This window comes from Arachis stenosperma, chromosome 9 (assembly GCF_014773155.1).
Source record: "Arachis stenosperma cultivar V10309 chromosome 9, arast.V10309.gnm1.PFL2, whole genome shotgun sequence".
Taxonomy (NCBI): domain Eukaryota; kingdom Viridiplantae; phylum Streptophyta; class Magnoliopsida; order Fabales; family Fabaceae; genus Arachis; species Arachis stenosperma.
The window spans coordinates 97,072,302-97,088,371 of NC_080385.1; the positions used below are offsets into that span (position 1 = coordinate 97,072,302).

General features: G+C 35.2%; 1 non-coding gene across 1 annotated transcript; it reads right to left on the bottom strand.

Moving 5' to 3' along the window:
* Positions 1-15,384: 15,384 nt before the first annotated feature.
* On the bottom strand, positions 15,385-15,492 carry LOC130952752 (small nucleolar RNA R71). The gene has a single exon (XR_009074929.1). It is a non-coding gene; the product is annotated as a small nucleolar RNA R71 (small nucleolar RNA).
* Between the last annotated feature and the right edge of the window lie 578 nt (positions 15,493-16,070).

Consider the following 16,070-nt stretch of genomic DNA (forward strand, 5'->3'; position numbering starts at 1 on the left):
TTGGATGCGAGGTCGAAGCTGTCTGCCAACTTGGACTTTGGAAAAGAAAGAATGAAGCACTCGGTATCTATTTTAGATGAGAATTTGCATATGATGTCGAAGGAGAATCTTCTCATGATGTCCTAATGTCCAACAATTTAAATTGCTTGCCGGAGAGTGGAGAAAGGTGTGCCCTTGGAGTAGTTGTGGAACTTGGTTTTGAGGATGTCGTGGACATGTCGGGGTTGGAGGTGATGTTATCGAAGACGTGGAAGTGGATGCTTTTGGTGGGTGAAGTGCAGAGGAGGTGGATGTACCAGTCACAAGGATTTAGGATGTGTGTGGTCCACGACATGTTGAGGTAGGTGCGACACGTGTGACAATTATACCATGGCTTAATCTTGGAGCTAAAGAGGAGGAAGGAAAAGATGGAAAAGAAGACTGTGAAGGTAAAGAAGGAGAGTATGAATGTTAGGGTTATGCAAGATATGATAAAAATTAGGGAAAAACAGTATCGTTTTTAAATAAAGGGGTCAGGGATTATTTTGTCCCTTGTTAGAATTGTCAGGGATCATTTTGTCCCCTATTAGAGTTGTCAGGAACTATTTTGTCCTCCATTAGAGTTAATGGAGTAAAGGACCTAAGTGACTGACGGAATTAATTGTTAGGGTCCAATCGAGTAATTAATTTTAGTTGGGGACTAAAATGTCTAGTCTGAAATTCTTTGAGGACTAAAATAGGTATATACTCATCTTTTTTTTCTCATTCATTTTCACCTTTTCGGCTGCGCACTCTGAGTCACATTCAATCCGAAAACAAAATTTCACAGAAAAACAAAAACAAAATAATTGAAACTCAAAACCCCCAAAACAATGCTCTGCTCGTTCTTCTTCTCTGAAATTAGAAGACAAGTTTGACATACACACACATTTGCCCAATCATGGCCTTAGTCTATTTAGCCAATAAACAATTACAGCAGAAGCAGATAAAGACCTCGGATCTCACCATACACATATTCAATCCAAGCAACTTTTGAATCCCTAAAACCATCCATTTTTAGCTACATGATGATACTAATATGGAAAAAAACCAAAATGCGCATAACATGGTTAACCCGTTCGTCTCCTAAAAGAAATGGCACAAAACAAAAACCAAACATGACCAAAAATAAATAAATAAAAAGAAGAAGAAACGGTAATACAGAAATAGTTGAGAAAAAAGAAAGAACACATTTAGGAAAATCCATAAGCAGAGAGAATGGAATTTGCAAGGATCTGATATGTGAGGAGTTTATTTAGCAACAATTCTGGCGATGAAATTCTCGTAACGGATCTTACCATCGGGGCCAAAATCAACCTCCCTGATCCAGAAGCTCTCGATCCAGAAGCTCTCTACCGCAACGAACACAGCAATGGTGACGGTGCCGATGGCGGAAACAACAGCGGGAACGACGGAGAAGATGGCGTGGAAAACTTAGGATTCTCTCTGAGTCCAGTCTCTCGTTTTAAAAAAAAAAGAGAGAGAATCGCATTTTAGCTCACTCAGTCTCTCCTTTCCCTTTAAGTTCGGCCCTTTGGTGTTCTTGGTAGAGGAATTAATTTATCACATTTTTTTCTTGGACAACTCGATTAAAAAGTTTTTTTTTAGCTTCAAGTATTTTAATTTCGTATGAAAGTACGATTTCGATAAATTCTAACCGATTAAATTTGTGTTGGATAAGTGAATTATTGTTGTGTTGATTATTGGTGAAGTTTGATTAACTTTATATTAAAATTTGTTGATATATTGTTACAAGTGATTAAGTTTGTGATTCGATCATGTTGGTGTTGTCCAAACCAAGATAATATGGTTGATTTGGGACTGTCATTGTATTAGTTTTGAATAAAATTGGTAAGATTTGATAACTGAGAAGTTAAATTAAAAGCTGTGAAAAATTAGTAACCGAGAAGCTCGAAAATGGATTTAAAATCAAGTATATAATTTGAAAGATCACAAGAAAAGATTTTGGTTTTGAAAGAGTGTTTGTTACCAATACATATATTATTTTTGAATATAAAAATATAGTTTAATAAAAGATCAGGGTTAAAAGATAGTAATCATATATGTTTTGGGGGTATTTTGAGTAAAAAATAAAAGTTTCGGAGTAATCCGGATATTTTATAGAAAAATAGAATTATTTCTAGAAATATAAAGTTAAATTAGTAATTTTATTAAATATGAAATTAAAATTTGTAATTTTATAAAATGTTGGGTTAAAAGGTAAAATGTTTAAAAGTTTGAAGTTGCAATATAATTCCTAAAAGCTTAAAGAATAGACGTTAATAAGCATGTTTCGATATAAAAATAATAATTTCAATACTCTTTTATTATTAATACTAGCATTACTTGTGTTAATATAATATATTAGTATTTTATTTAAAAGATATTATTTTATGATATAATAAAAGAGTAAGCAGAAAATTGTTCTAGAAGCTTTAGAAAAACAAATCTAAATTAATAATCTTTGATTCTCTTTCTATGAGGCACTTAGGGAAAGGCGAGAGAATAATGCAAAAATAATTTATATCGTCGAATGATAAGAAAGAAAAGAAGAAAAAAGAAAAAGAAAAGAAAAGAAAAAGATCAAGAAAATCTCTACCACAATAGAGTAGAGAGTAAAGAATAAAAGAATTTAAAGAACCTCTGCCACAGGAAAGCAGAGAACATAAGAGAAAGGAATGTACTATTTAAAGGACTCTCTGTCACAGGAGAGTAGGGAACAAAGATTAAAAGAATCTAACAAATCTCTACCACAGGAGAGCAGAGCACAGAAAAGAAAAGAATATATTATCTAAAGGGATCTCTGCCACAGAAGACCAAAGGGCAAAGATAAAGAAAAAACTTTAAAAGACTGTCTACCATAGGAGAATAGATGCGACCTTGCTTGGGCCTTAGTGCCAAATGTATAGTGGGGATGCCCACACACTGAAAACTGTTTTCTATATGTAAGCATATTGAAATACATTTAAAAGTCACACTGTATTCAGCCTGGCCGTAAGACTTATATGCACACTGTATGTATCTAGAAAACCATATCTGGGACTTGTGTCCGGATAATGTCAGGAACGGATAGGCAACCGACACATGAGTTCATGGCCTGCATATGACTAGACATACATCATGCTTGTTTGCGCATATCTCTGTGCTTTGTAACTCTGTGATTGTGTGTGTGTGCTGCATGACTGATTGACTTTTGTGTTCTTTTATTATTTATGCTTATATGTGTTCTGCTGTTAGTTGTAGTTGGCTAATAATAGCAAAATAAATTTAACTTCTAACCCCGACCCTACTAAGAACTCTCCAATTCTTACCCACTCTTCCTACCCCCTTTCAGCTACAGGTACAAGGGCTTATTGTGAAGCTGTGGAAGTATAGAAGAGTTGTTTTGCGAGTTGAGTTGTGGTTAGAAATTAATTTTTTCCTCACCTTATTAGTTGGAATTTTATCCAGAAAGGTAAATTTTGTAATTGGTTCTCTATGTAATACTATAGTGTATTATTAATATTAAGTATGCGAATTCGTGTTATTTGTTCTTGTTGAAAAAGTTTTAACTTTTTAGTAAAAATGTCGATAGATTAACGCATAAAGGCTCAATACTAAGTAGATAATAAAAGAATTAGGTTAGTAATGTCTTACTTTTAATACGATCATGAAGTGATGAAAATTGGATCGTTACATATGGATTCCCTATCTCGCCATTTGAATATGACTCCTCATTCTCAATGCTTTCCCGTTGTGGATCTCGTCCATTCATGGCACACCCATTCTCCATCTATGAAGTTTAAATGAACACTTTTACAATTCACACGCTCTATGAAATAACAAAAATAGGACATATCTATACACCATATTTAAGAAAAGACAAATGTGACAAATTCACGCAACATTTCTTCCAAAAGTGAGAGACATACACACTAGTCGATAATCCATAATATATGTAGCATTTCACAAACCAAAACCAATTTTTATTTCTTTCAAGTATTAATACTAATCCTCCATACAAAGAAAATACAGTGGTTCACAAATACAAGTTTATTTATTAGGACCAACTCAAATCCCTATATGCCAACACTATTTTATAAAAATTACTCCAAAAAATAGAAATATAAATCGCAACATACATACGAACAGCTACACTCTCCGCCAAGGTTAGAAGAACTAAGCTAATTTCCCCATCATATTACCATAGCAAAGATCAAAAGAAACACAACATAATTACCTCACGATCTTTATGCATATGTGTATGATGCGTGCGTATTTTTAGTGTTTTTCTCTTGGAATTCTCACTAATAAACTTAGAATTATTGCAAGATAGATAGTAATTTAATAATTAATTAAACAATACTTTGAGTTAGTGTGCATTTAGTGGTTACAAGAGAATTTAAAAGAGAATTGGTGAATATTGGAGAAAAAGAGAAGCAAAAGCAGAAGGAAGAACCAAAAGTTGTAGACAAGTGCAACAAGAATTGGCGTGAAAGCTGTCAATCCTGGCCTCTTCAAACTCCAATAATAATAACTTGAATCATAAAACTCCAAATGAAGTGATTCCAGTGCCATTAGAAAGCTAACGTTTAGATCTTTCTAACGATATATAATAGTCTATAGTAAACAATGAATCTAAAGGTGTAAATCATCATTCTAAGCCAAGTACAAAAAGGAGAAAAAAGGGATGTCACGCGTACGCATGCCGTATGCATATGCATGAATCCCAATTCAAGTACAACATGGAAAAAGTCACATAGTACATGAGCTACTAGCAGCCTGACCTCTTCACCTTTAAAAAAGCATACCTTGAGTTATAGAGATTCAAATGACTTGGTTCTAGTGGCATGAGAAAGCTAACTCCAAGAGCTTTCCAACGATATATAATACTTTATAGTTGACATGAGTCTCACACAACTTGTCATGCAACCAAAGCATGTGAAGCCTCTAGAAGCACTCTCAGCAAGCATAAGCCAAGGGGCGTACAATGTAGCAGTCACGCGTACGCATACAGCATGTGTACGCCCAACAAGAGATTTTTAGGAAGCTATGTGTATGCATGATTCATGCATACACGCAAGTTGGTTTATGTGTAGTACATGGAATTCACCACATAACATTAGGGCATATCAAAAGGCTGAATTGAAGGAATTGGCTCACGTACAACATAGCCTAGTTCACATTGTACGTGAGCCCAGCAAAGAATGCATTCCAAAGCCAAACGTACATCACTTTTCTACTTCTAATTTGTGAAATTGATTTCTTCTTAAGAAACACTTTTTGTTCTTCATCTTAAAAGACTTGAATATGTTGGAAAATAATTCTTCTCTGACTTGAATGTTCTTAATCTCTTGGAAAAGTTGATTAATTGAATTAACCTTGAAATCCGATTCTCATAATTCTTAAGTCTTGAAACTGGATTGATAAGTGACATAAAATCAACTAGGTTAAATTCTTATGAATTGTGTGGTTTTATAAATTAGAGACGTGCTTACCTCTTTTTTTAATTAAGTGACAAAGGGATTAGCGTTTGATTAGGTTAAAGAGAAATTAAATCACCAAGAGATTGGGGTTTAATTTACTAATGATTTACCATAAATGAATCGTTGCATGATTTGGGTAGCTAGAAATTGAAAAGTATTAATCTAGAAGTTCTAAGATATTTGAAACCTTAACTTTCTTAATCATACATCTTTTTCATACTCACTGTTTGCTCCTATTTTGCTTCGGTTCCTTGCTGTTTATGCTTAAAGTTTCCGGAAACCCTAATTTGATTGTCTGACTAGATTAATCGATTAATTTTACTTGCTTAATCCATTAATCCTCATAGGATCGATCCTCACTCCCCTGAGGTATTACTTGATACGACTCGGTGTACTTGCCGGAGGTTTTGTGAATTGTAAAATCTGCATCAAATTTTTGGTGCCGTTGCTGGAGACTAATTGTGGTTAACAAACTACCGATTGATTGATTACCTAGATTAGACCCTTTTTATTTTTATTTATTTACTGTTTAATTTTATTTCCCCTGGGAATTCTCTTAACACAGTGAAGGAGGTTCCAATTTAATTTTCTTATTATTTTGTCTATGTAGAATAACATGAATATAGAACCGCTTCAATACGATCCTGAGATTGAAAAAACTCTTAAGCGGTAGAGGAAACAAGCTAGAAATCTAAGAGTTGAAGAAGAGATTGAAGAAGTGGTTGAAGAAGGATTTATTGGATAGAGCATGGCAGACAATCCTCACAATGCCTCCCCCTAAGAGAACTCTTGGTTCTTTCTCTAAGTTGTGGAAGCAGCATTGTAATGCCTACTATTAATGCTAATAATTTTGAACTGAAGTCGTAGCTTGTTACATTGGTTCAGCAAAATTTTCAGTTCAGTGGGAGCCCGCAGGAAGATCTGAGTCTGTTTATCTCTATTTTTTTTCGCAAATTTATGACAAATGGCGCCCTAGCTGAAGTTTACCGACTATTGCTCTTTCCTTTTGCTGTGAGAGATCAGGCTAAGCAGTGGCTAGAGAATCAGCGCAAGAAAAGCATAGCCACATGGGATGACTTAGTCACTCAGTTCCTAAACAAGTTCTTTCCATCTCAGAGGTTGACTAAGCTCAGAACCGATGTTCGAACCTTCAGACAGCAAGAAGGAGAATCCCTCTATGAAGTTTGGGAGAGGTATAAGGAGATGCTTAGAAAGTACCCTCAGGACATGTTTACTGACTAGGTCCAACTTCAGATATTTTATGATGGGATCACCCCTACCTCAGGAATGTCACTGAATAATTCGGCTGGAGGATATTTGCATATGAAGAAAACTACTGAGGAAGCACAAGAATTGATTGAGAAGGTGGCGAACAATCAATATCTCTACTCTTCTGAAAGATCAGCAAGAAAATGAGTCATCGAGTTTGATGCTTTGGATACCCTTGATGAGCGAATTTCTGCTAGTAAAGAATTTCATCAGAAATAATCGCATTGTAAGTATAGTTTCTAAACTAACACAAAATCCTTTCGTACAAAAGTTTGGTTGTCACAAGTAACAAAACCCAATAAAATTTATAACCGAAGTATTGAAACCTCTGGTCGTCTCTCAAAGAATTGCAGGGAAGTATGATTTATTATTGGTTATGGAAAGGTATCTTTTTGGGTTTTTGAAATAAGGAACAAGTAATTTAAATGGCAAGAAAAATAAATTAATAATTAGAAAAGCTCTTGGCAAGGTATGAGAACTGGAAATCCTGTCCTAGTTATCCTTATCACTGGTGATGAGAATTGTTTATTACTCCCACTTAGTTAACCCTTACTGACGTTGAGATTTTTGCTAGTAAAGAATTTTATAAAAATAGTCGCATTGTAGATATAGATTCTAAACCAACAAAAATTCCTTCGTACAAACATTTTGGTTGTCACAAGTAACAAACCCCTTTTAAAATTGATAACCGAGTATTTAAATCTCGGGTCGTCTTCTCAAGGAATTATAGGGAGGTATGTTCTTATTATTGGTTATGAGTTTGTAAATTGGGGTTTTGGAAGTAAGGTGGGAATATGTTATATGATAAGTAAAATAAAATAAAATAATACTAATAAAATCTCTTGGCATGGTATGAAGAACTGGAAGTCCTATCCTTATCAATTGTGATGAGAATTGGATTTTAATCCCACTTTGTTAACCCCTAACTATGAAGGTAAGTTAAGTGGATGAATTAATTCCAATTTTCAATCAACAATGAGTTTGATAAATCAAGAGTTACCAATTATTTAACCAAGGCCAAAAAGGGAAAAACTAAATCTACAAGAATAACAATATCCTCAGATTGGGAATAATAAAAAGGAACAATCATAAACTGAAATGCTTCAAATATCATTAAATAAAATATTCAAATCTTAACATGGAAAAGTTCATAAGCCAATTACACAACATATCTAATACAAGCAAGCATTCAAATGTCTGAAAATAAGAAATAACAAAGAGTAAAAGAACATTGAACCTGGGATTGAGAGTCACTCTTAAAACTAAAAGAAGTCCTAAATCCTAAATCCTAATCCTAAAGAGAGAGAGGAGAGAACCTCTCTCAAAACTAGATCTAAATCATGGAAAGTGAATTATGAGAGCCTGATCATGAATGGATGCATTCCCCCACTTTATAGCCTCTAATCTGTGTTCTCTGGGCCGAAAACTGAGTCAGAAACAGCCCAGAAGTCACTTCCAGCGCTTTCTGGTCCGTACAGGTCGCGAAAAAGTGACGCGGCCGCGGTGGTTGCGTTCCTGCCAGGTCACGCGTCCGTGTGACTCACGCGTTTGTATCGCCTGGCGTCGGGGTAGCTATGGCAAATTATATATCAAATCGAAGCCCCAGACGTTAGCTTTCCAATGTAACTAGAACCGTGTCGTTTGGACCTTTGTAGTTAAAGTTATAGCCGTTTGAGTGCGAAGAGGTCAGGCTGGACAGCTTAGCAATTTCTCCAACATATTGTATTCCTTCCACTTTTGCATGCTTCCTTCCCATCCTCCAAGCCATTCCTGCCTTATAATATCTGAAAACACTCAACATACATATCAAGGCATCTAATGGTAATAAGAGAGGATTAATAATAAGCAAATATAAGTCCAAAGAAACATGTTTTCAATCAAAGCACATAATTAGGAAGGCAAATGTAAAACCATGCAAATAGTATGAATAAGTGGGTAAAGAGTCGATAAAAATCACTCAATTGAGCACACGATAAACCATAAAATAGTGGTTTATCACTTACTAAAAGGAAAGTCAAGTGGACTAATCAATTTGATTCCTCAAGTCCTAGTCAACTCCTATGGAAAGACTAGCTTTAGAGGGATCCAAATCAATCAGCAAATTCCAATTTTTAATCATCAGCTAAGTTTGATAACTCAAGTGTCACCAATTACTCAACCAAAGCCAAAAGGGGAAAAATACAAATTATTTATATAATAAAAAAAAGAAAGCAATCATAGATCTGAAATACATCAATGTGTATTAAATAGAAAATCAAATTAAACATAGGAATCTATAAACCAAATTAGGAAAATAAACAAACTAAAGCAATAGAATAATTAAAAGTAGAAGAGAAAATAATTTAAAGGAACATTGAACCTGGAATGAAGAAACAATCCTAAAACTAAGAGAAATCTTGAATCCTAAGAGAGAGGAAAGAGCCTCTCTCTCTCTAGAAAACTACATCTAAAACCTAAAATTATGAATTATGTATGTTGTGTCAATTCCCCCTTTGAATGGATGCATTCTCCCACTTTATAGCCTCTAATCTGTGTTTTCTGGGCTTGGATTTGGGCCGAAAAGGATCCAAAAATCGCTAGGGGTAAATTTTGCAACTTTCTGCACGTGGCGTCCGTCATGCGTGCGCGTGGGTCACGCGTGCGCGTCATTTGGAAGTTTTTCTTGTCATGCGTACGCGTCAGTCACGCGTACGCGTCACTTGTACTTTGCGCTACGCATGTGGTCGCGTCGTCCACCCGTGCGCATCGCTTGGGTTCTGCGCGAATCATGCGTCCGCGTCGTCCATGCGTGCGCGTCGCTGCCATTTCTGTCAAAACTTCATTTTCGAGCGTTCCTTCCACTTTTGCATGTTTTCTTTCTATTCTCTAAGCCATTCCTGCCCTGTAATCTCTAAAAACACTTAACACACATATCACGACATCGAATGGTAATAAGAGGAGATTTAAACATAGCAAATTTAAGGCCAAAGAAGCATGTTTTCGATCATAGCACAAAGTTAGGAAGGGAAATGTAAAACCATGCAATTAGTATGAATAAGTGTGCAAAGACTTGATAAAAACCACTCAATTGAGCACAAGATAAACTATAAAATAGTGGTTTATCAACCCTCTTGGCTCAGAATAAAATTATGCCCCAATAAATTAATGCAATTACTCAACACCTAGGAGAAATACAAGTATCAGCAGTGAGCTCTCAAGAGATTAATTCCTATGGTGTAGGTAATAGATTTTCTCATGGTGAAGGCTGAAGTATGGACAATCTTCTCTAGAACAAGTGAATTACATGGGCAATCCTTCAAAACCACCTCAAAATGATCCATACTCTAATACTTTAATCTCGGTTAGAGAAAACACCCAAATTTTGGGTGGAAAAACCAAAACCAGAGGCCTAACCAATTTAACAACACCCACAAGCCCAATCATTTCAATAACCACTAGCAGAGCACCTTCATTAACCATCACCACAACCCTAATAACCCCCTGTGAACCATTCTCACAAACCACCAACTCCTTCACAACCAACCCAGCAAGATTCGCAAAGGCTTTCTAATCTGGAACTTACCCTAGAAAATTTTCTCAGAGCACAACCACATTCATGCAAGAAACTAGAAGTTTCATGGAGGAAACAAGAACCAATTTCAAAAATTAAGCTGCCTTAATTAGGAATTTGAAGGTGCAAGTAGGCCAAATCGCTCAATAGTTATAGAAATCCACAGATGTTCTTACCAATACAATTGAAAACCCAAGGGAAGAGTTCAAGACCATTTACTTGAGAAGTAGAAAGGTGGCAGGAGAAGAAGAGAAGGAAGAAACCAAGAAGGAGGAGTTCACTATCACGACAAGAAAGGAAGCTCTAGAGGACATTCATCAAGAAGAGCACATGTAGCCCAGCCTCCAACAATCAATTCTAGCTATAGAAGTTCCACCAAAAAGAGAGAATTCTAATGCCTGAATGCAAGCTAAGAATTTCATATCCTTAAATGCTCCAAGAAAAAAATAAGGAGAAACAATATTCCAAATTCTTAGAGATATTCAAGACTTTTCACATCAACATTCCATTCATAAAAGCTCTTGAACAAATGCCCTTATATGCTAAGTTTATGAAGGATTTGTTGTCCAAGAATAAATTATTGAAGGAGGGCTAAATAGTGGTGATGACTAAGGAGTATAGTGTAATTATTCAAAGGAGTGCCAACAAAGAAGAAAGATCCAGGGAGTTTTCAAATTCCTTGGACTATTGGTAATACTACCTTTGATAGAGCTTTATGTGATTTAAGGGCAAGTATTAATCTAGTGCCTTTGTCTGTCATGAAAAGATTGAAATTCAAGAGTTGAAACCCACAAAAATGGCTCTACAACTTGCAGACAAATCAATGAAGCTTGCACATGGAGTAGTTGAAAATGTCCTGATCAAAGTGGGAAAATTCTTTCTCCCAGTGAATTTTATCATTCTTGACATAGAGGAAGATGAACATACCTCTATCATTCTAGGGAGACCTTTTCTAGCCACTGTACAAGCCCTTGTTGATGTTAAAAAGGGTGAGTTAATGTTGAGGGTGCATGATGAGCATCAAGTCTTTCATGTTTTCTAAACCATGCGTCATTCAAGTAATCAAGAGGATTGTAAAAAGGTTGAAGCCAAGGACCCGAATCTGAAGGAAGAACCTAATGAATCACTTCTAGAGGTCCCTGATGAGCGGATAATTTATACGCTTTTTGGCATTGTTTTTAGGTAGTTTTTAGTATGATCTAGTTACTTTTAGGGATGTTTTCATTAGTTTTTATACTAAATTCACATTTCTGGACTTTACTATGAGTTTGTATGTTTTTCTGTGATTTCAAGTATTTTCTGGCTGAAATTGAGGGACCTGAGCAAAACTCTGATAGGAAGCTGACAAAGGACTGCTGATGCTGTTGGAATCTGACCTCCCTGCACTCGAAATGGATTTTCTGGAGCTACTGAACTCTAAATGATGCGCTCTCAATGGCGTTGGAAAGTAGACATCTAGAGATTTCCAGAAATATATAATAGTTCATACTTTATTCAGGATTTGACGACGTAAACTGGCACTCAACGCCAGTTCCATGCTGCATTCTGGAGTCAAACGCCAGAAACACGTCACGAACCAGAGTTGAACGCCCAAAACACATTACAACCTGGCGTTCAACTCCAAGAGAAGCCTCAGCTCGTGGAGAGATCAAGCTCAGCCCAAGCACACACCAAGTGGGCTCCGGAAGTGGATTTATGCATCAATTACTTACCTCTGTAAACCCTAGTAGCTAGTTTAGTATAAATAGAACTTTTTACTAGTCTATTTGACATCTTAGTTCCATATTTGGATTTTGACATCCTGGTTTTCGTTTTGGGGGCTGGCCATTCGGCCATGCCTGAACCTTGATCACTTATGTATTTTCAACGGTAGAGTTTCTACACACCAAAGATTAAGTGTGTGGAGCTCTGCTGTACCTCATGTTTCAATGCAATTACTACTATCTTATATCCAATTCGATTTATTCCTATTCTAAGATATTCGTTGCACTTCAACTTGATGAATGTGATGATCCGTGACACTCATCATCATTCTCACTTATGAACGCGCGTGACTGACAACCACTTCCGTTCTACCTTAGGTCGGGCGCATATCTCTTGGATTCCTTAATCAGAATCTTCGTGGTATAAGCTAGAATTGATAGCGACATTCATGGGAATCCAGAAAGTCTAACCTTGTCTGTGGTATTCCGAGTAGGATTCCAGGATTGAATGACTGTGACGAGCTTCAAACTCCTGAAGGCTGGGCGTTAGTGACAGACGCAAAAGAATCACTGGATTCTATTCCAACCTGATTGAGAACCGACAGATGATTAGCCGTGCTGTGACAGAGCATTTGGACCATTTTCACTGAGAGGATGTGATGTAGCCATTGATAACAGTGATGCCCTACATACAGCTTGCCAGGGAAAGGAATAAGAAGGATTGAATGGATGCAGTAGGAAAGCAGAGATTCAGAAGGAACATAGCATCTCCATATACCTATCTGAAATTCCCACCATTGAATTACATGAGTAACTTTATCTTTATTTTATGTTTATTTACTATTATTTGATTTTTGAAATTCCATAATCAATTATTATCCGCCTGACTGAGATTTACAAGGTGACCATAGCTTGCTTCATACCAACAATCTATGTGGGATCGATCCTTACTCACGTAAGATTTATTACTTGGACGATCCAGTACACTTGCTGGTTAGTTGAGCGAAGTTGTGGAAAGAAAGTGCTGAGTTAACAGATGCACATACCAAAGAGCCATTATTGATGATCACAATTTCGTCCACCAAGTTTTTTGGCGCCGTTGCCAGGGATTGTTCGAATATGGACAACTGACGGTTCATCTTGTTGCTCAGATTAGGTAATTTTCTTTTCAAAAACCTTTCAAAAATCTTTCAAAAAAATTTTTTATTCCTATTTTCGAAATTTTTTTTTAAAAATAAATCATTCTATGGCTTCAAAACATTTAAGAATGGATTTCAGAGTTTCAAGAAGCATGTTGAATCATGGCTGGCTGCAAAGCCATATTCAAACTCCTTTGGAATTGGTCTTCAACTAATCACCACAATGCATGTAATTCCATCCTAAAGCTGACTGGCTATTAAGCCATGTCCAACCCTTTGATTGGAGCATTGGCCTAATATCGAAAGATTCCTGGAATTCTTCTTAAAGATTTTGAATTTCTTATTTTCTTTTTCCATATGTTTTTCGAAAAAAATAAAAGAAAATCTAAAAAAATTAGAAAATCATAAAAATCAAAAATATTTTGTGTTTCTTGTTTGAGTCTTGAGTCAATTTTTAAGTTTGGTGTCAATTGCATGTTTTTAAAATTATTATGCATTTTTCGAAAATTCATGCATTCATAGTGTTCTTCATGATCTTCAAGTTGTTCTTGGTAAGTCTTCTTGTTTGATCTTGATGTTTTCTTGTTTTGTATGTTTTGTTGTTTTTCATATGCATTTTTTGTTTGTTAGAGTCCAAGCATTAAAGAATTCTAAGTTTGGTGTCTTGCATGTTTTCTTTGCATCAAAAAATTTTTCAAAAATATATTCTTAATGTTCATCATGATCTTCAAAGTGTTCTTGGTGTTCATCTTGACATTTATAGTATTCTTGCATGCATCTTGTGTTTTGATCCAAAATTTTTATGTTTTGGATCATATTTGTGTTTTTCTCTCTCATAATTAAAAATTCAAAAAATCAAAAAAATATCTTTTCCTTAATTTTCTCATAATTTTCGAAAATTTGAGTTGACTTAGTCAAAAAATTTTAAAATTAGTTGTTTCTTGCAAGTCAAGTTAAATTTTCAATTTTAAAAATCCTATCTTTTCAAAACTTTTTCAAAAATCAAATCTTTTTCATTTTTATCTTATAATTTTCGAAAATTTAAAAATATTTTTCAAAAATCTTTTTTAATTTTATCTTTATTTTCAAAAATTATGCTAACAATTAATGTGATTGATTCAAAAATTTAAAGTTTGTTACTTTCTTGTTAAGAAAGGTTCAATCTTTAAATTCTAGAATCATATCTTTTAGTTTCCTGTTAGTCAAGTAATTAATTTTAATTTTAAAAATTAAATCTATCTTATCTTATCTTTTATATCATATCTTTTTCAAAAATTTTGTCTTATCCAAAAAAATTTGATTTCAAAATATCTTCTTATCTTCTTATCTTTTCAAAATTGATTTTCAAATCTCTTTCAATCAACTAATTAACTTTTTGTTGGTTTCTTATCTTTTTCAAAACCATCTAACTATTTTTCTATCTCTAATTTTCGAAAATATCTCCTTCTTTTTCAAAAATTCTTTTTAATTAATTAATATTTTCAAATTTTAATTTTAATTTTAATTTCTTATCTTAATTTTCAAAAATCATTAACTCCTTTTTAAAAATATTTTCGAAAATCTCTCTCTCATCTTCTTCTATTTATTTATTTATTTACTAACACTTCTCTTCACCTCTCTTCATCTCAATTCACTACCCCTAACCTCACCTTTCTGTTTGGACATAGAGGATTCCTCTTCTTTTCTTGTTTTCTTCTCTTTCATATGAGCAGGAACAAGGAAAAAGGCATTCTTGTTGAAGCTGATCCAGAACCTGAAAGGACTTTGAAGAGGAAACTAAGAGAAGCTAAATTACAACAATCCAGAGACAACCTTACTGAAATTTTCGAACAAGAAAAAGACATGGCAGCCGAACCTAACAACAATAATGCAAGGAGGATGCTTGGTGATTATACTACACCTACTTCCAAGTTTGATGGAAGAAGCATCTCAATTCCCACCATTGGAGCAAACAATTTTGAGCTGAAACCTCAACTAGTTGCTCTAATGCAACAAAATTGCAAGTTTTATGGACTTCCATCAAAAGATCCCTATCAGTTTTTAAATGAGTTCTTACAGATCTGTGAGATTGTAAAGACGAATGGAGTAGATCCTGAAGTCTACAGACTCATGCTTTTCCCTTTTGCTGTAAGAGACAGAGCTAGAACATGGTTGGATTCACAACCTAAAGATAGCCGGACTCATGGGATAAGCTGGTCACGGCCTTCTTGGCTAAATTCTTTCCTCCTCAAAAGCTGAGCAAGCTTAGATTGGATGTTCAGACATTCAAACAAAAAAATGGTGAATCCCTCTATGAAGCTTGGGAAAGATACAAGCAGCAGACCAAAAGGTGTCCTTCTGACATGCTTTCAGAATGGACTATTTTGGATATATTCTATATGGTCTATCTGAATTCTCTAAGATGTCATTGGACCATTCTACAGGTGGATCCATTCACCTAAAGAAAACGCCTGCAGAAGCTCAAGAACTTATTGACATGGTTACAAATAACCAGTTCATGTACACTTCTGAGAGGAATTTCGTGAATAATGGGACGCCTCAGAGGAAGGGAGTTCTTGAGATTGATGCTCTGAATGCTATATTGGCTCAGAACAAAGTGTTGACTCAGTAAGTTAACATGATTTCCCAAAGTCTGAATGGATGGCAAAATACATCCAACAGCACTAAAGAGGCATCTTCTGAAGAAGAAGCTTATGATCCTGAAAACCCTGCAATGGCAGAGGTAAATTATATGGGTGAACCTTATGGAAACACCTATAATTCATCATGGAGAAATCATCCAAATTTCTCATGGAAGGATCAACAAAAGCCTCAACAAGGCTTTAATAATGGTGGAAGAAATAGGCTCAGCAATATCAAGCCTTATCCATCATCTTCTCAGCAACAGACAGAGAATTATGAACAGAATACCTCTAACTTAGCAAAT